The sequence below is a fragment of the Canis aureus genome, chromosome 37, assembly GCF_053574225.1.
Source record: "Canis aureus isolate CA01 chromosome 37, VMU_Caureus_v.1.0, whole genome shotgun sequence".
Classification (NCBI taxonomy): domain Eukaryota; kingdom Metazoa; phylum Chordata; class Mammalia; order Carnivora; family Canidae; genus Canis; species Canis aureus.
In genome coordinates, this window is record NC_135647.1 from 1,607,729 (window position 1) to 1,631,805 (window position 24,077).

Sequence of the window (24,077 nt, forward strand, 5' to 3'; positions counted from 1 at the left end):
CCGTTCTGCTCTGCTTCCCAGATTTCTTCTGACTCCTTTTGCTTCAATGACCCTAAATCAACACCCACGTGAAGAACGAGCTTTGCCCAAGACTGCAGCACAAGTCTCCTTGGAGGTGAATGTCAAACATGACCTTTTTTAAAAAGAATTTATTTATTTGAGAAAGAGAGTCTGCAAGCCGGGGGTGGGGGTGAGGAGGGTGGAGGAGCAGAGGGGAAGCAGACTCCCTGCTGAGCAGCGAGCCCAGACCAGGGGCTCATTCCCCTGACCCAGACGTCATGATCTGATCCAAAACCAAGAGTCTGATGCCCATCTGTGGGAGCCACCCAAGCATCCCAACCATGACTCGTCTTAATGCCACTCAGTAGCTAAAGAGATGCTGGGTGGGAGGATGCATCACTGAATTTTGCACATTTGGGCTGATAATTCACCTCAGGAAGAAAGGCTCCTCTCACTGCATACCTGCCCAGTCATCCCGAGGTCTGCACATGCTGGTTTTGATAACCTGTTGGTGTAAGGAGCCCATTGCCTGTCCAGGGTCTAGCTTCTGGAAAGCACTAACTGCACATTTGTGATTTAGTTGAAGATATTTGAGTGCTGCACACGACACAAGATTTGGGGCTGAAGATGCCCCTATTTCCTTTCTGAGAGCTCAGGAAGGAGACATTGGCTTGTGAACTGTGGCTTCCTGGGCTCGTCCTCATGCTCGGCCTTGACTCTGGTCCCAGCTCATCAGAGGGTAGGAAGGAGGCCCTCAGGAGGTTGCCCCAGAGGAGCACAGGTCGGCTGCTGCGCAGGTCAGGGCACCTTCAGAACCTCACAGGGTCAAGGCCATTGGAACAGTTTTTCCCTTTGGTGATCCACCCAGTGTACTCATCTCTGACTAGTTTTGTCAAGGAACGAAAAATCCACGGAGCTTTCCCAGCGCAGGTTTAAAAGTATTTCCTTTTCCTTATCTCTGCCAGGTTTTGACAGTTTGGAATAAGCCGTAGAGGATTTTTACCGTCTCTCCTGAGGATCCCCTACCGCCTGTGCGCAAACATCCTACACCTGTTCTAGCTTGAGGGCAATGCCCAGCCCAGCGTTCCAGAAAAGACCCGACTGTCCAGTAAGGGCCACTCTGCAGAACTCCCTTGGCAGGAGAATCCCGTCAGAAGCCAGGTGTGTGCAGGGAGAGCTGCGTGTTGCGGACTTTGGTCGCCCGGGTTCGGGGTGTTGGGGCTGTTCCGTTTCGCAGCGTTTTGCGGTCCGTGTCCCCCAGAGCGCGCGCCGTCCTCGTCCCGCAAGGCCGCGGGGACCGGGAATCCCCGGAGGCAGACGCCCCGCCCCGTGCCCGCGAACCCCGCAGGCGGGAACCTGCCCGTTCCTCCTCGCGGTCCCGCCTCCGCGGGCTGCTAATCCTGCGAGGGCACCCGGAGCGCCCACGCTGCCCAAGTGGCCGCGGCCCTAGCTCCTACGCCGGGTGCAGTCGCGCCGCGGACGCCCGGGAGGCCCCCAGGTAGCGCGCCCGGGCGCCGGGTCAGGACGCCGCTCCGCATCCTGCCGGACTTGTCCCCGCTCTTCTCCCCTGCACACAGGGGGGTTCCGGGGCCTCCCCTGCCCCCCCTGTCCGTCAGGCAGGAGGACGCCGGTCGCGGGGCTGGCGCGGGAGCGCTCAGAGCGCCCCCACCCCGACCCGAGGGGGCCCAGGGCCACGGGGACCTACTCCACCTGGCGCCCCCCAACAGGTGCCCCAGGGCCTCGGGGATGCTCCTGCCGCCCCGCGGTCGGAGCCCTCGTACTTGCGGGACACCAGCGTGCGTCGCGGCCTCGGTGAAACCCTTCGGTGCGGCGTCCGCAGGGGCCTCTACCTCCTTAGTTAAGACGGTTGTGCGCGCGAGGAACAGCAGCTGATGCAACAGTGAAGGATCTGCCCCCGGTGTCTCCGGGGGCCCCCATCTCGCAGGGCGGCCCTGGGCCTGAGGTCAGGGAACCACAGAAGCACCTGCCCCAAGGCCTGCACCTGGCTCAGGGCTCCTCTCCGTCGCGGCCTCACCTGTTTTACCGGGCACCCAGTTCGGGAACCGCTTGGGATTCGGGGGTGGGTGGAGGGAGGATTCCTGACGTTTGGGGGTCAGGGCGCTGCAGTAAGACTCTGGGGTAGAGGGTGTGCGACAGGTAACCGCCCATGACTTAATCCTAGAGGAGGAAACGCGAAGGGTGCTTGTGTGTACCTTTTGGGCAAAAAGGCCAGGGGACTCGAGGTAGAAAAATTATGTCATGTAGGAATTAGTAAGTGTTGTGGGCAGGTTAGCCCTATGGTGTAATGGTCAGCACTTTGGACTCTGAACCCAGTGATCTAAGTTCAGATTTCTGTGGGGCCTTACTGTGATCTTTTAAAATTCCATTCCTAGCTCCTTTGGGGAAACTGATCATTTTCCACCTTTACCAAACCCTTTCCATTCCAGCCCCTATAAATTTCCATCTACAGACGCAAGACCTAAATAGAAGGGGGTGGGGGGGAGTCCTGTCTCTTTCACTAACTTCCAATACAATTTTCTCTTTCATATATGGTATGCTTATGAAAAATTATATATTTACTTTTTATTGATTGCATGCTATCAAATTTAAAAACAACTCAAACCAGAAGAAAACACTTAAAATAGAGAGACAAACACTTGAAATAACTAAAAATCGTATCTCAATTTTTATGTTTTTCTGTTTTAGACTAGTATGATAGGGTAATTAGTCACATCCTTTAGGCATAAAAATGCAATATTTGGGGATATAATTCTGTGACAGTTATAGAATAGAAATACTTTCAAAAGAGGAAGAAGAATTCATGAATGTTTTTCAACTGTTAAAGCATGCCATATTTTTTAAATTGAGGTATAATTAATATATAACATTCCTTTCAGGTGTACAACATAAAGATTTGATATTCATACATATTGTGAAATGATCACCACAGTAAATCTAGTTAATGTCCATTACCATACATAGTTACAATCATTTTATTTACTTGTGATGAGAACTTTTCAGATCTCCTCTCTTAGCAACTTTCAAATACGCAATACAGTGTTATTTATGATAGTCACCTGATGTACATTACATCCCCAGACTTATTTCTATTGTAATGGGAAGTTTGTACCGTTTGACCCTGTTCATCCATTTTGCCACCTTCTGCCTCCACAGCCACCAATTTGTTCTCTGTACCTATGAGCTCTTTTGTCTGTTTTTGTTTTTGATTCCACATACAAATGAGATCATATGGTATTTGTCTTTCTCTGTCCTGCTTGTTTCACTAAGTATATTTTTAGAGAATGCTAGTGCATGTCAAATTGTTAGAGCTTCTAGTTTCCAATGGACAAAATCCAGTCATTGATGAGTCTTTCTTAATATACAAATTTTACCATATGCTAGCAGTTACATTCTTTGGAGTGATTTGAATTTATGAGGAAACATTTTAGGACATCACTGGAAAGCAATGTGTGAAAGCACAAAAATACTGTGGCAATTCATAAAGACTCCAAGGAATTAAAATTGCTTGAAGACACAGTTCTTGGTTAAAACAATGAAATAATGGGCCAGCTCCCTCCATCATCTCTGTCAGACTGGTTCATTTCTAATTTTCAGGTGGATGTTTTCCTTGTTTGTGTACTTTGATTTAAGGGGATGTAAGATGGTTTATTATGATTTTGTAAGCTTTCATTGAAGAGTATTTTTATTAAGCTTCTGTTGCTCAAAGATGCAATAATTTCCAAGTAAGTTTTTCTGACTTAAACAGTGTGTTTGGTTAATTCATATTTTGTATTTAAGTCACAAATCTATGTGGAACCTAATTTTTTCCATCGTTGAGAGGTAAATGTCCACGTTAGTGTTCTTCTATAGGCAAAGTTAATTGCACCATCAGAATTTATTTTAAAATCATCTTTGCCTGCTGAATTGATATACTTTGTCGTATGTTAATTGCCATGTATCCTTGTATCCATTTTTTTAATATATCTATCCCCCCCCCCCATGTATACTTCTGACAATGCTAAAATGTTCTGATGTTCTTTTAATCCACTTAAATTCCCTTGGAGCATTTTTCCCTTTAGAGTATTTGAAATTTTCAGGTACAGGGGAATAAGACAAAGAGGGGGAGGCTGGAGATTCAGCTTCTGGTAAAGAACTGAGGACAAGTAGGGTGCTGGTGAGCATATGAATGGACTAGCTCTGGGGCAGAGAATTGGAGGGGCTGGATTCCAGTGCTTTGGATCTCTTAGTTTCATAAAGACACTGGTGCCACTGAACACGGTAGTTTCCTTGGTGAACCTGGCAGGCTTTGAAGAGATCCACAAGTCATAGAAGGGCTTCGGTGTTTGTTTGAGGATGTTTGGAATATGATAAAGCTCATTGTCTGCACAAATCAAGCCAAGGGTCCGAAGGACATTTTTTATTTTCATGATCCATGCCTCCAGGACAGTCTGTGACCCTCTTATTTTCTCTCTTCCATGATTCCCTGTTCCTTGTCTATTTCTGTGACAAGCCTCCATTTTTTTCCTGATTATCTTCCCTGCCTACCTTGAAGTAAACTGAGGTACTGACCCTTGCTCTTTCTGAGCTACACTGAAGGACTGCATTTAAGATCTGAAACTGTCCTAAGCACATGAACAGCCTCAAGCTTCTCTGCACCTGGGTGCAGCTAGAGATGTACAAATTGGGTGGCGGCGTCAAATCCTGAAATCACACACTAATTAAATTAATTTTAATTTTATAAAAAATTAAATTTTTATAATATGTGTGAATCAAAGCATATATATGCTCCATGTGGGAAACTCAAGAGGCTTCATTCCAAGCCAGATACATCTGACACAGAGCTTTAGGAATGACACAGCTGGAGAATGATGAGCAAGTCCAGCATGATCCTTGCTTTCTCTGGGTGGGCTCTCAAAATGTTCCACTCATTTCCACAGACAGGAACTCCTTCAAAGTACAGGCACTGCAGCAGTATATAGACCCCTGCAGCTATGAGCTGAGTGTACATCACCAAGTGCAGAAGGACAAGTGTGGTTCTTCCTCTTTAGGCTGATGGCCCAGAGGAGCATGGACTGGAAGCTTGTCCTCCAGGTGAATTCAGCCACTACCATGCAAACAATGGTCCAGTTTCCCCCTTTCAGTGGCCACTTCTTCTTTGGGGTCAATGAAGGAGAAAGACTCAATGGATATTTCAGAACAGGCAGAGCAGATTAGGGACCAGCAGAGAAAGTGAGCCATGTTGGGTTCCAGTGAGGATCAAGTCAGGGTAGACTCCAGGTCCTGTGGCTGGCACGTGGTTATGAACTCACCTGCTGCCCCAGGCGCTGTGCTAGTCCGTGGGCACTCTGCAGATAACGAGGCCTCAGGACTGGTCCCTGCACAGGGGAGCTTGCAGGCAGAGAACTAAGGCAGGTGAAGTGAGGGCAGGGTGAGGAGAGCTCAAGAGTGTGGCGGGTAAAAATGAAAGTGTGCAGCTTGAGGAGGAAAGAATTTCACCATAGCTGGTGCCTGGAAGACCAGTGCCATTGTGGAAGGAGAAGCAGAGGTTGGGGCAGCAGCATCCAGGTGTAAAAGGCTCCTCAGAGAATTCTCTCCTTGCTTACCAGTCTGCAGTCCATATTCTAGTTTAAGCAAGAGTCCTCCTTTTTCTCTACTATCAATCATCAATGTGAATTCACAGAATCTTCCCCCTCCACCAATGGTTTATGCTTCATTATTGCCCTTAACTACATTGGTATTGAGATTTACCCATATTTAGCCAGCCTTCAAGCTGGCTTCTGTGTCCTTGGGACATACCATCGTCATACTTTCTGGCTTAACCAATCATTGCAGACTTGACTCCTGTCTACCCCGTCCTAGCCCTGAAGTCAGCTGTTTCTCAGAGATACCCAGGTGTCTTTCAGCAGGGAAAGGGACTAGAGACCAACATTTGGGAGCTTAGTATACTAATTGCGTCTATGATGTCTGTCTCTTAGTCCTTTTGATGGAAAGATCTAGGAAATGCATGTGCATTCATGTGCATGTACATTCATATCTTTCTATGTTCTTATGCACATGCATATGTATGCACATATCCATATATGTACCTGTGTTAGGAATCATGAGCTCACGCCGATACCTCCAACTCCAATCTGTCTCTGCAGTATTCTTTCTTGCATTCCCTTATTCCATATTTGTATATGTCCCCTCTCCCACCCTGCGACCCCTAACTCCAGCAACATCGGCATGCTGACCCACCTGTTTTCTGGAGTCCTAGGGTAGTTTCAGAATGCCTTTGGCCATCCACTACAAAAACCCCTCTACTTTTTTTTTTTTTCCAAAACCCCTCTACTAAAGAGAGTTGAAGAGTTGTTTGAAGTTCCCCACACCTCCCACCCCCACCTCCCTGGCTAAGAGTAAAAGTGAACCCTCAGAAGCCATGCTCATAAATTACATTCTTTTCCTTTCTGTGTCATTATGATGATGGAATAGAGTTCAGTTCACCTGCTTTCAGTTTTGCTTTTCTTTCTTCCACTTCCCATCCTTGTTGATTTTATATTAATTTTTGAAAATATGGAACATTGACATGCTTTCAAAAAGTAAAAGTTTGCCAAAAAGTATACTCAGAGAAATGTTCTCCCCATATTCCTTTAAACTCAATCCCCCACAACTATTACTACCCTCTGGTTTTCCTAACTCCCCTTCTTTCTTAAAAAAAATTGTAGCATAGTGTAATGTTCATCTGCACACACCCTCCCCCACACACACACTTAACAACATCTCCTGGAAGTCACTCTATGTCTTTTATGTAGCTGCCTAGCACTTTTCCTTTGGGTCCATATGTCACTGGTCATTCAACCCATCTTCTGAGACTGGACATTGAAAGCTAGTTAACATGCTTTTAGGGGGTAAGCAAGCAAAATAAACTGGAGATTGTTGGTCTTGCCAAACAGGAACATCTTCACCACTAAACTGAGTGAACAAACCAGGTCTACCACATGCACATTTGGATTAATATTTTTGCTTTTGACATCTTGCTCTGTGAATTCCCATTGTATAGAAGAATTTCTATTTTCTTGTCACACTCTAGGCACTCATTTAAAGTATTTTGACTGCTAATTTTCTCTCAACTTCTTCTGCAAATGTATCAGGAAGACTACTATTTTTCTTCTTTATTTGTCCATGGAATTTAATGCACAAAATGTTTCACTTTAATGTATTCCAATGTTTTCTACCATTTCACATTTTAGCTTCTTTGCTTCTTGTTTTTCTCATAACATTCCAAGAATCCAGTTCCTGAGGGTATGGACTCCAAAAGATACTTCCCAGTTAGTGTACATAAATTGCTTTGGAGAAGAATTTGCAGCCCGTCACCATCAACTTGAAATGAATATAATAAAATCATGCAAAGACATAGACAAAAGAGTGAAAGAAACCCCCACCCAAGCAAAAAGGCAGTATAAATGTACAGTAACCAATGGTCTCAGGCAAAAGTAAGGTTTTTCCTTTAAGTGTAAGAAACTGTGCAAGGAAATATAGTCATGTCACCTCAAAATATATTCTATTTATTGGAAGGTTAATTAACCTGTTGGAAGCAAACATAGTTTGTCACCTTCCCTTTATGTCTTCTTGAGGTAAGATTTGCTTCTACTTTGAAATGAGCGAGAATTAGGGAGAAAGGAGGTAGATACCGCACATTTCTAGAAATCAGGTACAACGTCAGAGCTGAATTCTAGTAAGCGGCAAGCCCTTACTTTCTGAGGCCCTCCCCCTCCAGACTCGGGGATCAAAAACATTTAGCAGAGGATGGTTTCGATCCATCGACCTCTGGGTTATGGGCCCAGCACGCTCCCGCTGCGCCACTCTGCTCCTTGGGGAGGATGTAGGCTCTTACCATTTACCATATGAAGGATCGGCCCCTCCACCCGCGTTTCACACCCTCCGGATTTTCCCTTCTGCGCTGGCCCCGGGCCTCGGCCTCCGCAGGGCCGCCCCCTCCAGGAAATCAGCCGTGCTTCCCGGAGCCGCTCTGCGCCAGTCCCAACAGGAGCCCTCCGGCGCCCCGCCCCTTCTGCCCCTGCGCCCCCAGACCCCCACTCCTGCAGTCCCCCGCCCCCCCCGCCCCCCCGCACGGCCTTCCTCTGCTCTGTCATCAGCTCCTGGTGCTCCCGGCCCTCCGCGAGCACTTGACCGGTCCCCGCGCGCAGGGGGTGTGGGTGGCGGGTACTCTGGAAGGGGAGGGGAAACCATCTTCTCTGTACCCTCGGAAGTCCTTGGCTGGGAACTCTGTGGCGAGAAAAGTTTATGAAGGTGTACACATCCTGCACCTCCTGCACCCACCGAGGGCCTGAGGTGCGCGGGGGACAGTTCCGCCTCCAGACCACGGCCGCGCAGGGGAGGCCAGGCCCGGAAGCAGGAGGACGCAGGTCACACAGATGCAAGCTGGTGCCTTCTCCCTCCGAAGGGTCGAAAGCCCTGTTGACCTCAGTTCTTTGATGGATCTAAGAAAATGTATTAATTTTTAGTTTGTTTAGCCTTTTTCTCATTATGAGGACTGGAGTGACAATTTCTAAACAACTCATATGCTGGATGGGAAACAAGAAGTCCTCCAATTGGCTTTAAAATACTTCTGTCTTATCAAAGACATGTGTGTGGCTTGAGTGCTTCTTGGCCATTCCTTCCTCTAAATTAATGACCCCTGGCAACACTGTGGAATGAATTAACTAAATGGATGAATTACCATGAGACCCTGAGTGGTTTCTGAGCAGTATGTATCTGCCCATCTATACTGTTTAGTAGTAAAAATTTATTATTTCCATCTGGATTTTCAGGCAAAGGGCATGGAAGGAGTGTTAATGGTCAAGACTGGTCAAGTAACTAGACTGTGCCTATGAGAGTTTGTAAGACCGCTTCATCGGGAGCAGACTTTGGGCCTCCTGGTACCAATGCAGGCAGACTGCTCCCACGGACCCAGATTGGGGTCCCACAGAACCAGCCAAGAGAGTCCTTTGCTTCATGCAAGATAGAAATCAAACATGAGCCAGAGAAAGTGAACACAGTTTGAAGAGGCAGGGTAAGCATCAGAACCGTACTCAAATAAGACAGAGATGTTGGAATTATCAGACCCAGAATTTAGAACAACTATGATAAATCTGCTAAGAGCGTTCATGGATAATATGCAAGAACAGATATGGCAATGTTAGGAGAGAGAGAGAGGGAAAGTGTATGAAAGGACCAAAAAGGATGCTAGATGTTAAAGGCACTGTAGTGGAAATGAAGAACATCTCTAATGGGCTTATCAGCAAACTGGACACTGCTGAGCAAAGAATCTCTGAGCATGAGAATATCTCAATAGAAAACTGAAAAGCAAAGGGGGAAAAAAAGACCAAAGAAAAGAGAACATAATATCCCAGAACCATAATAGGCATAATGGAACAGAAAAGATATTTGAGCAGAAAAGAACTGAAAAAATATTTGAAATAATGACTGAATAATTTCCCAGATTAATGTCAGATACCAAATTACAGATCCAGGAAGCCCAGAGAGCACCAAACAGGATAAATGCCAAAAAAATTATGCCTAGATGCATCATTTTCAAACTACAGAAAACAGAAATAAAGAAAAACATTCCTGAGAGCTGCTAGAGGGGGAAAAAATTACCTACAGAGGAGCAAAGAGAAAACTCAGAAATTATGCAAGCAAGGAAAGTGGAGTGAAATCGTTAGTGTTGAAAAACTCACCAATCTAGACTTCTGCACCCTATGAAATTATCCCTAAAAAGTGAAGAAGAAAGAAAGACTTACCTAGACAAAATATTGAGACAATTTGTTGCCAGTGGACCTGTCTTGCAAGAAATATTAAAAGAAATTCTTTAGAAGGAAATGATATAGATCAAAATTGTGGATCTATGTGTGAACGAGCATCAGAGAAGGCATAAATGAAGGTAAAATAAAAACTTTATATTTTTTATTCTAAATTGATCTGACTGGTAACAGGTGGTAAAAAATAGTAATCCCTACAACATATTTCCTTTTGTCTATGTGTGTATGTATGCATATATTTGTTTATGTATCAATGAAATGAATGGCAACAATGATACAGGGAACAGGATGGAGGAATTAGAATCATTTTGCTATTATAAGATACTCATACTACCTTAGAAATGGCACAAGGTTATTTGAAAGTAGGCTTGGGTTAGTTCTAAATGTATATTGCAAATTCTAGTACTACCACTAAAAAAAGTAAAAAAAGAAGTATGACTGATATGCTAAGAAAGGAGAGAAAGTGAAATAATAAAAAATGCTCGATTAAAGCCACAAAAGACAGAAAAAGAGTAGAAGACAAAAAAGAATGAAAAACAAAGGCAACAAATAGAAAATTGTAACAACTATGGTTAATAGTAATCCAGCTCTATCAGGAATCACTTTAAATGTCAATGGCCGAAATACACCAATTAAAAGACAGAAATTGTCAGAGTGGACGAGAAACAAGACTAAAATATATGTTGTCTACAAGAAACTCACTTTAAATACAAGGACATATATAGACTGAAGGCAAATGAATGGAGAAAGGTATACCATGTTAACATAATGAAGTAAAATGAAAGCAGGAGTAACTATATTAATTTCAGCAGAGCCAACTTCAGACCAAGGAAAATTATGAGGGCTAGAATGGAGCATTATAGAATAATAAAGGGTTCTATTCTCTCTTACAAAATCAGCATCTCCAGACAGCTTATTCAACAACAACAAAACACGCATTCTTAAACTCACATGGAACATTCACCAAGGTAGACCACATTCTGGGCAGTAAAACACACTTTAGCACATTTAACAGGATTGAAATCATACAACGTCTGCTCTCAGACCACAGTGGAATTAAAGTAGACATAATAACGGAGAGATGGCTGGAAAATCCCCAAATATATGGAGACTAAACCACACACTTCTAAATAACACATGGGTCAAAGAAAAATTCTCAGGAGAAATTTTTAAATATTTTGAATTAAATAACAATGAAAATATAACATCAAAAAATTTTTGATACAGTGAAAGAAATGCGTATAGGGAAATTTATAGCATTGAATGCATATATTTGAAAAGTGAAAGATCTGAAATGAATCATCTAAGCTTCCATCCTAGGAAAGTAGAAAAAGAGGACCTAATTATCCAAAGTAAGCAGAAAAAAACAAAAGAAAAAATTAGGGCAGAAATTAGAAACAGGAAATCGATGAAACCCAAGCCTGTTCTTTGAAAAGATCAATAAAGTCAATAAAATCAATCAGCCTCTCTCACAAGGGAGAAGGGAGAGGACACAAATTAGTGCTATCAGAATTGAAAGATGGGACATCACTACAGATGCCATGCATATTAAGAAGGTAATAAAGGATTGTTATGAACAATCTTTATGCCCACAGTTTGGATAACCTAGATGAAATGGACCAATTGAAATTGTGAAGACAAATTTGCCAAACCATACACAAGAAGAAAGAAGTAATCTGAATAGGCCTATATATATATTTTAAAAATTTGATAATTATTAACATTCCAAACAGGAATTTCAGGCCAGATAAGTTCATGGTGAATTCTTCCAAACATTTAAGGAAGAAATTATACCAATTCTCTATGATCTCTATTATACCAATCATAGAGAATCTCTATGATTCTCTCCTTAAAAGAGGACTGAAAAATGTATTCTAAGATAGCCCTGGTGGCTTAGCGGTTTAGCGCCCCCTTTCAGCCCAGGGTGTGATCCTGGAGGCCGAGGATCAAGTCCCAAGTCAGGCTCCCAGCATGGAGCCTACTTCTTCCTCTGCCTGTCTCTCTCTCCTTTCTGTGTGTCTCTAATAAATAAATAAATAATCTTAAAAAAAAATGTATTCTATAAGGTCAGCATTACCCTAATACCAACATCAAACAAAGACTTTACAGGAAAAGAGGGCTACAGACCACCATCATTGACAGATGCAAAACTCCTCAGCAAAATAATAGCAAATTTAATCCAAAGGCATATAGAAATATTCCAGGTGTGCCAGGCTGGTTCAACATTCACAATCACTTAATGTAATCCATCACACCAACAGGCTGATTGAGAAAAAGAACATGATCAGATCAAAAGATGTAGAAAAAGCATTGAACAAAATCCAGCTCCCTTTCATGATAAGAACTCTCAGTAAATGTCTGTGCCTTCTACTCCATTTTGCTGTGAACCTCAAACATCTCTTTAAAAAAACAAACAAAAAACCCACAACTCTAATAAAAAATAATACATATATTAGAAAAGAGAATGATTTCTGTTTGTGGAATTTTATGAAAGAAAGTGAAGTCTTGAATTTCAAGCTTTGCAGAGGATAGACTGAGGGCCATGTCTTGGAGTGGTGTGGAAAGCAGGGAAGAGCTAGCAGGAGCCCCAATTGGGAACTCATAAAGCATAGAGAGGGCAGCCATTCATAGACTTTGGAGGTAAATTCAGCAGAGTCTGGCAATCATTTCCATGCTGGGGGAGAGGGGGGAAAGGAATTCTGAGGGAGGCCCAAGGACAAGTTCCAGCACCTCCATAGGGCCTTCACGAAGTAAGGTGCAGGTTTGGTCAGTGCCAGTATGTCTGAGATTATTGTGATGCTGGTCATGCTATTAGCATAAGGCTCATAGAACTAAAATGCTTAAAATTATCTAGGAGGTGGATACCACCTAACCTTGGTGTGGCGGTTGTTTCAGATCCATTTTTAAAATGTAGTTGCAGACAATGACCCCATAACAACTCCAAGTAGAGAGAAGACCCCAGGGCTTCAGGAACCAACACCCATGAGTACAGGAGCCTAAGGGGGAGCTGCCCAGCGACTAGGTTGGTGGAAACACACGTGCCCTGCAGCCAGTTAGCTTTTCTTTCTCTCCCATGTGGAGGTGGTACAGTTTCACAGCAACACCTCTCACCCTTTCTGACCCAGCATCCTGTTCACATCAGTGGTATCCAGCACACAGTCCTGTCCCTCCCTCACCCAAGTGACAAAGTTCTGGTGAGGCGCCAGGACAAGTTGTCTGTGTGCCCTGCCACCAAGGCCAGGTGACATATTTAATGGCACCTGGAAGGAGGAGTTGTTTAAGAAAAGAACATGAGCCAGAAAATTTTTTCAGTTGGAGAGGACTTTTGAACCAAATTGGTTCCCACAGATCTTGTTTGTATAGTGTAACATTCCCTCATTGGTGTCTTCAAGTTCTCTTCTAAGAGTACCTGGTATCATCGACCATCACTTTGGATTCCATTCCACTTTTAGGTGTCCTTTAAAATCCAGTCTTTGGGCAAGAAAAGTTGCACTCCCAGAGAGGGTTGGCTTCGTGGCGGGCAAGCTGTGCATTTGCACCAGGCCAGACACTTGACTTAATGCTCTGCCGTTGCTGGTTGGAAAATCTTAGTAATCTTTAAACAAAAAGCCCTGTGTTTTCATTTTGCACTAGGCCCACAGGTTATGTAGCAAATTCTTCTCACAAAAGCTCACAAAAGGAGCAATCATCCGATTCCACTGCTCCTTACAGGGAGGAGCAAGAAGGTGAGCACAAGGCCACCCTCTACTTGACAACAAGTGTGCCCGTTACTGAGAGTGAGGGGATGCACCGCTAGAATGGAATACTTTAAGACACGCCCTAGGATATCAAAAGAAAAAGACCCACTAAACCATGAAAACTTTATTCTAGGGTTTAATGAATGTTTTCCAGCCTTTTATTTAATCTGAGTACTTCAGGCCTTGTTGGCCTCCAGTTTCTTGTCAGGCTTCTTGTTTTCTGTTGTGTTTTGTTTTGGTACGTTTCATCACTAATCATGCTTTTTACTCTTTCAAGATTCCATCGTGTGGCTCTACTTTTCAAGATATTCAGTGATGGCCTAGAATGCAGAATCATGGAAGGAGGAGGAATAGCATAGCACTCAGTTTTTACAATGTGCACATTTTATCTTTCTTTCTTGCCTAATTCTTCTGAATTATATTAAAAGTCAAATGTTAAGTGAAAAAATGCAAGTTTCTTAGGAAATCTGGAGAGTAGCTACAAAAGTTTAAAATTAGAAAAGTGTAGCTCAAGTCTAGCTCACAGCATAGACTGCTAATTCGTGCTGAATATGTCTCTAACTCTTCTACAAAGTGCCCCAGGCAGGTAGACTGGTTGTCTGTGTTTCTATCAGATTTAAATCCACATTTCCATAAAACCTCTAAGAGAAAAGCCCCACTGGGGTTTGAACCCAGAATCTCCTATTTATTAGGCAGGTGCTTTAACCAACTAAGCCACAGAGCCTTATAATCCGTCCTATTTTATCATGCCTTAATCTGTGTTTTATTTCTGTCATTTCTTGAGGATTTAACAAGAAGGTGAACCTGGACCACAGTCAGAACCAAAGAACACTCTGTGTGGAATGAGAACTCTGCGGAGAAGCCCATCTTGCTTGGTTCTGAGACCCATCGCATCCCCTCAGACCCACAGGAAGCCTGCCTTTCCAACTCTGTGGGTGAGTGCTATTGGAAACCAGACCCAGGCTTTTGACCTCCAATGATTTTGTCTCTCCCACATGCCAAAATGTACTCCCTCTCTCCAAATCTGATTTATTTATAATATCAATGCTACATCATCTAAACCAGGTAAAGGCTCAGATGAAGTTCCTTGCATGAGAATGCTCAAGTAGGATTCTTCATAACTTGAGTACCTGTGTATTAAGGTATAAGTCATATGTCTTCCAACAGACAAGCACAGGAGGCATAGGGTAAACTGTACATGCTCCCATTCATAAAGAACAAAAACAGGGGACACGCTGATGCATAGCAATTCTAGAATCCAGTGGGTGCATGATGCTCCTTGATTAGGGCTCAGTAGTTCTCAGACATGTTTTCCTGGACTCTTGGCTTCACCCTGAGGATCAACCATCCTGTGGATACGAAATTTCTCTTACTCACTGAGTCATCCTCCTGGCCTACTTCCTTCCCATAGAGTCTGGGAGGTTCAAGGTCCTCTTTCCATTTCACGCTGTCCTCTATCCCTTTCAGTTCAAGCTTTCAGTATCTGACAACTGTGCTCTTTACACCCCCGTGACTTCATAAAGGCCATTGGAGCTTATTCCTTTAGATTTGGAGTCAGCAAACTATGACCTACAGGCCAAATCTGGCCATCTACCTGTCTTTATAAAGCTTTACTGGACTGCAGCCACACTTACTTTTTTCATATTATCTGTGGCTGCTTTCTTGCTACAACCACAGATCTGACTAGTTCTGACAGCGACCGTGTGGTGCACAAAGCCTAAAATATTTACTGTTAGGCCCCTTCAAGAAAAAGCTTTCCAACGTCTGTATGAAACCAAAGCTGCACTCGCAAACCTGATGAACAGAAGCCCATGTCTACCTTGGCTTCCTATGAGGCTGCTGGCAGACCACAGCCTTAGGACTTGTGGTTTTGTGGCAGAGGATATGTAGGGCATGTCCTGAAGAGCCTTAGAGGTTTGTTTTTCCGTTTAGAGATCACCTTAACTCACTGGGGAATGCCAACAAAGGTCTTACCATCACACCTTTGGCTTCATCTTTAGGCCACATTTTCTGACACTGCTCTGGACTTAATCCTTGCCTGAAAGTCATTTCTTAATTTTAGCCTTTATTTTCATCTGGAACGGCTGGAAATAATAAACAGCTTTTCTTTCAAACCCTGTTTTGGCTCATTTGTATGTAACAGATATTCCCTTACCTTAAATCTTCCATCTCACATTTTCCCACAAACAGCAAGAAAGGCTAAGCAAGCTGTCACAGTTTGGTCCAGAAGTCTCTTTAGTTAAATCAGCCAGCTCATAGGTTTGTTTTCTGCATTCCAGAATATTGCAGGCATAGTGTTTGTAAATTCTCTACTGATTCATTAAGAACCCCTTTTCTTCCAAGTTCAGATAACATTTTCCCTGGGGTCCACATGTCCCATCGGTGACTGACCCATAAACCTTGTTGGGATGTGTTCACACCTAAGCTTAGACCTTTTTACGGACTCCCCCACTACCCCATAAATTATGATGTCTCTTGGGACAGCTGCTGAGCGCTATTTCCAGCACTTTACAAGCAGCTCACCTTTTTACCAAGGGCTCTTTTTCCAGAATCATGGAATTGTAACCCCACTTGATCATGAATCAGTATTCCTGAAGGTACAAGAAAGCCCCTCTGCCAACACCAGAGGCTCTCTCTGCAGCTGTCTCCTCTCTGGTATTGCTTCATTTTTGCTTACTGCATTGGCTTCCCTGAAATGCTATCTTTGTGTCCCCCAATTCAGTGACACTGCCTGGCTCGGAATTCCCCCTAGGTATGCCTCAGAAACTGCCTCCAGGCACCAAGCTGAAGTTTGCATTTACACTGCCTAAGAGTGAAAAAGCAAAGTTTTTTCCAATTTCAAAAGTCCTCATACAACTATTGTGACTAATTTCCCTTCGTGTGAACTCTGAGCTTGTGTAGAATGGGAACATTCTGCACTTGGATACAAAGTGCTCCAGAAGGACATCCTCAATGCCACATCCCACCAGCAGGATAGGAGGGTTCTTTAATTCCCAGTCCTCCAATAATTGATTTTTCTCAGTTTTTTACTTTTTACTAATGGCGGTAGAGTACTGTCTCTTTTTACTTTTTATTTCTGTGCTTAATGATTTTGGAAATTTTTGCACAATATTTGTCAGCCTCCATTCATCTCTCTCCTAAATTGCTTGTCCTATCCTTTGTCCATTTCATTTTGATCTTGCTGCTTTTGGTGGCCTCCTATTATACCATCTATCTATTTGGCCCCTGCTATTTGGGGACAATTTAAATATACTCTCCCATGATCACATTTATCTATTATATTTCTGTTATGTCATTTGTTTAACATATTCTTCATTTTAGTGGAAGCAAATACTAGAATTGTATTTCTTTGTCAGTCGTGCTTTTGAAGTTTTTAAAAGTTCTCCGCTCACTGGCACATGAGGATATTCTCCTTCATATACTTCTAGTAGCTTTATTTTTTGCTTTCACATTTAAGAAACTTATTAGCTGATTCTACTATGTAGCCCACATGAAGAACAACGGTAATGGAATATTTTTGGAATCATCTGTGTCTGTTTATACTTGATGGCTTCTGTCTCGGATCTGTTTTGTTGTAGAAGCCTGGAGTCATGTCCAACCCCAGTGCCTGCCCAGTTCTCACCCCAGCTCTGAGAGATCTGGGTTTCTTTCAGAGCTTGGAAGGTGCAGGACTCTCCTAGGCTGTAGCTGCTTTCAAGGAGTTGACCCTAGCTCTGGCAAGAGACAGAACCCAGAACTGCCCACAACAAGGACTGGAGGAGGCCATTGCTTGTACATGAATTTATCAAGCAAAGAGAAAGATCTGGATGTGAACCCAGCCAGTCGGAACATTCAAAATAAGGGCTGAGCTCCTTCATCGACTGATTCTGGGAAGAGTCATCATCAGACCCTGTTTGCTTGTCCTGTTCCAGCAGACATGTCTCATGTTGCCCTGCTTTCCCTCCACTACCTGGGGGACATGTCACACACTCGGTGTTCAATGTCGTTGTATAAATTCATTACGTTCCAGCCTGTGCTCCAGGATTTTATTTCAGCTCCGTGTCCTCCAGAGACCCTGAATGTCCCATAGGGAGCTTCTTTCATGGATTCGTAAATTCCCCCATGACAACTTTTAGCACACTTGACTGAATGTAGTCAGCACAGTTGAGGTGAGTCCCCTGAGAGTGCCTGGCAGAATTCAGGTTCTAGGGACCCCCCACGTCGGAGTTGGGGGGGGCGGGGGCTCTTACTGTCTGCGGCCCACACCCAGCTCGCTGTGCTCCTCTGGGAACTCCTGGGCTGCCAGGGTCAGCGTCCGGTCATTACAATCCAAGTCACGAATTTGAACTGCTTTTGTGTCCACTGCGGACTTCCAAATGTCCCCGCAGGGCAGGCTGGTTTCCCGCGTGTCCCTTGGGGCCCGGCCCTGCTGCCTCCAGCGCTGGGCGGTCGGGAGACCCGGCTGGACGAGAGCGGGGAAAAGCAGGGCCTCTTCCGGGAGGATTGGGGCGGCGCCTGCAGGGAGCAGAGGAAGCAGGTGCACCCCTGCGGGGCTTTCTGCTACTCTTTGTCCCTCCTCCACGCATTTTTCTTTCTGTATCAAATAAAAACAGCGATTTCTCTGAAGCACGGGCGGTGACCTAGCCCGGGGAGCTCGGGAAGCCTGGGCGTTTTCTGAAAGCACAAAAAATGTGCTGTGTTTTCTCTTTCAAAACCCTCCTCGTGCAATTCCACAGAAACAAGTCCTTCGGTATTTCGTGCACGGCACAAATACACTAGTCCCGATAAAAAAATAATTGCAAAGAGTCTGTGCCCAGCCACCGGGATGGCCGAGTGGTTAAGGCGTTGGACTTAAGATCCAATGGGCATGTGCCCGCGTGGGTTCGAACCCCACTCCCGGTAGAGCAAGTTTTCGTCTCGGCAGCCCTTCCTGGGGGGAGGCTGGCCTCCTGGGACGCGCGTCCCGCTTTTCTGGCCCTCCGCAAAAACATTATCCTTTCTTGCCTTCAGGCAGTAGTACCTGCGTGAGCTCTTTTTTGCCCCAACCCCATCAAATTGCCAACATAAGGAAGACAAGTCGACAGTCTTCCTAATGAGATTGATACTCCAGCCCTTGGGTTCCAGGGGAATGGAACCTTGGAGGCTTTGGCCTTGAGGCCACAGGAAAGGAGCCCTCCTCCGTGGCCCCTGTGAAGCGAGAACTACCTGCCAGGGGATTCTTACTGCTTCCAAAGGTGGTTCTCAGAATGATGCTGGGGCTGCCCCTCCAGCTGGCTCCGGAAAGCAGAATTGAACCTGCACCAGCACAACATGAGTGTTTTGAAATATAAAAATGCTCCCTCGGTGCAGTTTCCTTTTGCCTTTCTCCAGTGAATGTTGTTGAGCATCTTTCTGTTTATGAGCCACCAGTATTTCCTATTCTGTGTACTCATTTTTTTCTATTAGCTGTTAGGTCTTTCTCTTATGATTTGTAGGAGCTCTTGAAATATGAATCAATGAAGCCTTATTCTGATATGTCACAGATATATGACATATATGATATGTCCACTTTGTTATTTGCCTTAGATCTTGGCAACAATTTGGGACTATGCAGCTTGAGTGGTCAGTCTCTTGGTTCCATTCTGACTTACACATACCTTCCCCACTACAAGGTCAACAAGTGTTGACAGAGGAATGCCATGCTTTCTTCTAGAATGTCCATGATTTCTTTTTTGTATTTAGATCTTTGATTTATCTGATTTTTCCTGTGTTTTAATATGTGAGATATATATCTAACTCTACCTTATTTCCAGAAGACTGCCAGTAATCCCAACGCCATATTTTTTTAAAGATTTATTTATTTATGATAGACATAGAGAGAGAGAGAGGGTCAGAAACACAGGAGGAGGGACAAGCAGGCTCCATGCCGAGAGCCCGACGCGGGACTCGATCCCGGGACTCCAGGATCGTGCCCTGGGCCAAAGGCAGGCGCTACATCGCCGAGCCACACAGGGATCCCCTCCAACACCATATTTTTAATTTAAATTCAACCTAATTAGCTTAGAGTGTATTATTAGTTTCAGAGGCAGAGGTCAGTGGTTCATCAGTTGCATAGAACATGTGTGTGTTCATCATATCACGTGCCCTCCTTCATGCTCATCACCCAGTTACCCAATCCCCCACCTGTCTCCTCTCCACCAACCCTGTTTGTTTCCTAGAGTTCAGTGTCTCTTATGATTTGCCTCCCTCTCTGATTTCATCTTATTTTATTTTTCCTTCCCTTCTCCTATGTTCATCTGTTTTGTTTCTTAAATTCAACATATGAGTGAAATCATATGGTATTTGTGTATCTCTAACTGACTTATTTCGCTTATATCATCTACTTCCATTCAGGTCATTGCAAATGGTAAGATTTCATTCTTTTGATGGCTGAGTTATATATATATATATATATATCTTGATCCATGCATCTGTTGATGGGCATCTGGGCTCTTTTCATAGTTCGACTATTACAGACATTACTGCTATGAACATTAGGATGCATGTGCCCCTTTGGATCACTACGTTTGTATTCTTTGAATAAATAGTGAGTAGTGCAATTAATTGCAGGTAATAGGGTAGCTCTATTTTTAACTTTCTGAGAAACCTCCATACTGTTTTCCAGAGTGGCTGTACTAGCTTGCATTCCCACCAACAGTGCAACAAGATTCCCCTTTTTCCAAATCCTCTCCAACATCTGTTGTTTCCTGACTTGTTAATAATAGCTATTCTGAGTGGTGTGAAGCTGTATCTCATTCGGGTTTTGATTTGCATTTCCCTGATGATGAGTGATGTTGAACATTTTTTTGTGTCTGTTGGCCGTTTGTGTGTCTCCTTTGGAGAAATGTCTGTTCATGTCTTCTGCTCAATTCTTGATTGGACTTTTTGATTTTTGCATGTTGAGTTTGATAAGTTGTTTATAGTTTGGATACTAGCCCTTTATCTGGTATGTCATTTGCAAACATCTCCCATTCTGTAGGTTGTCTTTTCCTTTGCTGCGCAGAAGCTTTTTATCTTGAAGTCTGAATAGTTCATTATGCTTTTGTTTCCCTTGCTTTCAAAAACATGTCTAGCAAGAAGTTGCTGTGGCCAAGGTCAAAGAGGTTCTCCTCTAGGATTTTGATGAATTCCTGTCTCACATTTAGGTCTTTCATCCATTTTGAGTTCATTTTTGTGTATGGTTCTAGAGAGTGGTCCAGTTTCATCGTTTTGCATACTAATGCTGTGTTAGCATGGGGAGACCCCCATTGATTGAAATGCCAGACCACTAAATTCTGGTTCTCTCTAACATGTATAGGACCAGATAATTTGAAAGACTGAACTTTGGAACTCGACAACCAGTGTTCTAATTCTGGCTTTCCCACTGACTCTGAATCTTGATTTTTTTCTTTGTCAGATGGAGGTAATAATCCTTACTTCATGAAACACAGTTGTAAGGATTAAGTACCTGGTAAATTTAGAAGTCTCTTTGCCACTATGTAGGTTAGTCCCTTTGCCCCTTAGAAGAAACTCACACTCTTCTTTTATAGCAGTCCTTAACAGAAACCTTGAAATCAGATTAAAAATCAGATAAAAATTTGTCCTGATAGTTAAATTGCTTCTATGTTTTGAGGTCAAACACTGAGATTCCACATTTGAATCTCAGTGATTCCACATTGAATCTCTGATCCTGGGGACAGCTCAATGGATCATTTACATGAGCGGCCTTGGATTTCAAGTCTGAGCCTTGAGCTTCATGTTTGCTCCTGGCCTTTCTGGGCAGAAGGAAGGAAGTTCCTCCAAGAGTTCATCTGTCTCTTCACAATCAGAAATAAGTTGGTTTGAGGGACAGCTGGGTTGCTCAGTGGTTGAGCGTCTGCTTTTGGCTCAGAGTGTGATCCCGGGGTCCTGGGATTGAGTCCCACATCCAGTTCCCTGCAGGAAGCCTGCCTCTCCCTTTGCCTAAGTCTCTGCCTCTCTCTGTGTGTCTCTCGTTAATAAAGAAATAAAATCTTAAAAGAAAAAAAGAAAGAAGTTGGTTTGACAAGACTCAATTCCCATGGCGAGGCAAGACTCATCCCTACCAAGGTGGGTTTTATCATCTTTTTCTTTCCTGTGGATCAGGGGAAGAGAGAGAGGATGAGTGGAAGTAGAGGGTTTATTTTTTTCTGGAATGAGACTTCAGATGGTAAAGATTTTACCCAAATTGAAATTTGCTAAAGAGAAAAAATGCAGAAGTCTCTGAGTGGTCAGTAGGAGATGTTCAGACTGCCATGCCAATGGCACTAATGTCCAGATTCTATCCATATAGAAGTTATCCCAAGTCATATTTCCTCACCAGAGTCAACTAATCTGAAACTACCATTCCACACCTATCTCTGCCACTGGGAAGTTCTGTACCTGTTGTATCAAGTGTCTGATTTTATTAAATTCCTCCAATCGTCAGTGATACTGGCAATTTCTACTCAACTCTAACCTCTGTTGTTTCTTGAGACAGGCAGAATTTTATGACGGCTCCCAAGGTGCCCTCCCTTGCTGTATAAGCCCTGTAAAATCCTGTATAGGTAGTAATTTTCATCTAATACATAATTAGCAATAGCTACCAATTCATCCCTTAAACTAATTTTTCTCAACATCCATTTTGATATTGGGAATGCAACACTGAGGGGGTAAAAAACGAAGTTTTTCTCTTCCCTCCCAGGCTTTCTGGGTAGAGGAAGAGACTCACAGGTATCTTTATTTTCAACTCAAGGGGGAAAAATGAGACTACTTGGATGGTTTTGTCTTCATACCGAAATTGTAAAGCCCGCCACACTCCTACCACTTCACTCTGGGCCGTCCTGTTTTTACTGGTTTGTATTAGTCAGCCTTCCCAGAGAAGAAGAACCAATAGGATGGAATATATATCTTGGCTCCTGTGATTAGAGAGGCTGATAGTTTTCAGATCTGCAGGCAACAACCAGGAGAGCCAGGAGACCGATGGTGTACTTCCAGTCGGAAGACCAGCTGGCTTGAGACTCAGGAAGAGCCAGTGTTTCAGACTGAGGCTGAAGGCAGGAATAAAGTGATGTCACAGCTCAAAGGCAGTCAGGTAGGACAAGTTCCCTCTTCAGGGGATGGCCAGCCAGTTTTTCTATTCAGATCTTCAACTGATTGGATGAGGCCTACCCACATTAGAGAGGAAGATGGTTTACTCAGTCTACTGATTTAAATGTTAAACACCCCAAAACACCTTGACAGAAACACCCAGAATCGTATTTAACCAAATATCCAGGAACCCCATGGCTCAGTCAAGTTGACACATAAAATTAACCATCATATGTGTAAGAGAAAATATGCTCTAAACATAAGGAATAATAGTCTTCACCACTCTTAGCACAGGAAGAATGAAAAAACAATGCAATATGTATATTTTTGCAGGAGTAGTATATTCACATGGCTCCAAAATGAGAAAGTATTAGAAGGTAAACTGAGAAGACTGGGGTCTCCCTCCCCGCATCTCTCCAGTTTTCACCAGCACCTTTCCCTTAGTTTCTTATGCAGCCTTCCTGACTTTTTAAAATATTTGCAAATATGAACATAGTCTTAGTTTACCTACCTTTTTACATAAAAGGTAAAATATTTACCCATTGTTCTGAGCTCTGTTTTTCATTTAATAGATTTTGGAGGGACGCCTGGGTGGTTCAGTGGTTGAGGGTCTGCCTTTGGCTCAGGGCGTGATCCCAGGATTTCGGGATTGAGTCCCATATCAGGCTCCTGCGGGGAGCCTGCTTCTCCCTCTGCCTATGTCTCTGCCTCTCTCTGTGTCTTTCATGAATAAATAAATAAATAATTTTAAAAATAGATTTTGGAGATCTCTATTTTATCAGCACTTAGCCTGCAAATAGCTTTGCATACTGCACAAGTGTGGCTTATTTTCAAATGAGTATATCCAACCAGGAAGGAGTTGGATCTGAAACTTTCCCACTGCCCTCTAGAGAAGGGGATGAGAACAAAGTGCAGGTTTATTGGGATAGAGGGAAAAGGAGGATATGACATCCTTTCTTTTTTTTTTCTTTTCTCTTAGGGACAAAATATTTTCTGCCTGAAGCAATACAGTGCCCAAAGATACTTGAAGTAGTTTGGAAGGAGCTGGTGATCAAGAAAAACTATATATTCACCCAACAAATACTTGAAATGAACAAATACATTCTTCAGAATGTAATAATTAGTTATTTTTAGTAAAGATATTCAAGACATAGAATTCAGTAAAAAAGAGGTATAGAATTCAGTAAAGAAAAATGGGGCACAAAAATGCTTTCCCAGGATGATAATCCTTTTTAAAAATGTATACACATATGTATATAAATATATATATATATATAATAAAATGTGCTTAAAAGTGTTGACTTTGGAATGTGGGAATATATATTTATTTTTCTTAGCCATATTTTTGTGTGTTTTAACACTTATATAACACTTATATAATTAAAAAGAGGAGAAAAATAAAGAAGTAATGAAAAAAATCAATCCTTTGGATCTTTTTTTAAAAATTAGTTTCAGGGGCAGAATTCAGTGGCTCATT

The 24,077-nt window shown here is 43.3% G+C and overlaps 2 long non-coding RNA genes and 3 other non-coding genes across 8 annotated transcripts; 2 read left to right on the forward strand and 3 right to left on the reverse strand.

Annotated features, from left to right (window-relative positions):
• On the forward strand, window positions 1–23,873 carry LOC144306557 (uncharacterized). Of its 4 annotated transcripts, XR_013373627.1 has the most exons (4): window positions 1–115; window positions 966–1,161; window positions 14,322–14,472; window positions 23,580–23,873. It is a non-coding gene; the product is annotated as an uncharacterized LOC144306557 (long non-coding RNA). The 4 variants fall into 4 exon arrangements; XR_013373626.1 differs by lacking the exons at window positions 1–115; window positions 966–1,161 and adding an exon at window positions 1,362–1,498; XR_013373628.1 differs by lacking the exons at window positions 1–115; window positions 966–1,161 and adding an exon at window positions 1,684–1,963.
• Window positions 7,777–7,848, reverse strand: TRNAM-CAU (transfer RNA methionine (anticodon CAU)). The gene has a single exon. It is a non-coding gene; the product is annotated as a tRNA-Met (tRNA).
• LOC144306555 (uncharacterized) lies at window positions 13,656–15,683 on the reverse strand. Its single transcript, XR_013373623.1, has 2 exons — window positions 14,915–15,683; window positions 13,656–13,857 (listed from the first exon to the last, which is right to left on the reverse strand). It is a non-coding gene; the product is annotated as an uncharacterized LOC144306555 (long non-coding RNA).
• Window positions 14,188–14,261, reverse strand: TRNAI-AAU (transfer RNA isoleucine (anticodon AAU)). Its single transcript has one exon. It is a non-coding gene; the product is annotated as a tRNA-Ile (tRNA).
• On the forward strand, window positions 18,336–18,418 carry TRNAL-UAA (transfer RNA leucine (anticodon UAA)). Its single transcript has one exon. It is a non-coding gene; the product is annotated as a tRNA-Leu (tRNA).
• Window positions 23,874–24,077: the final 204 nt, after the last annotated feature.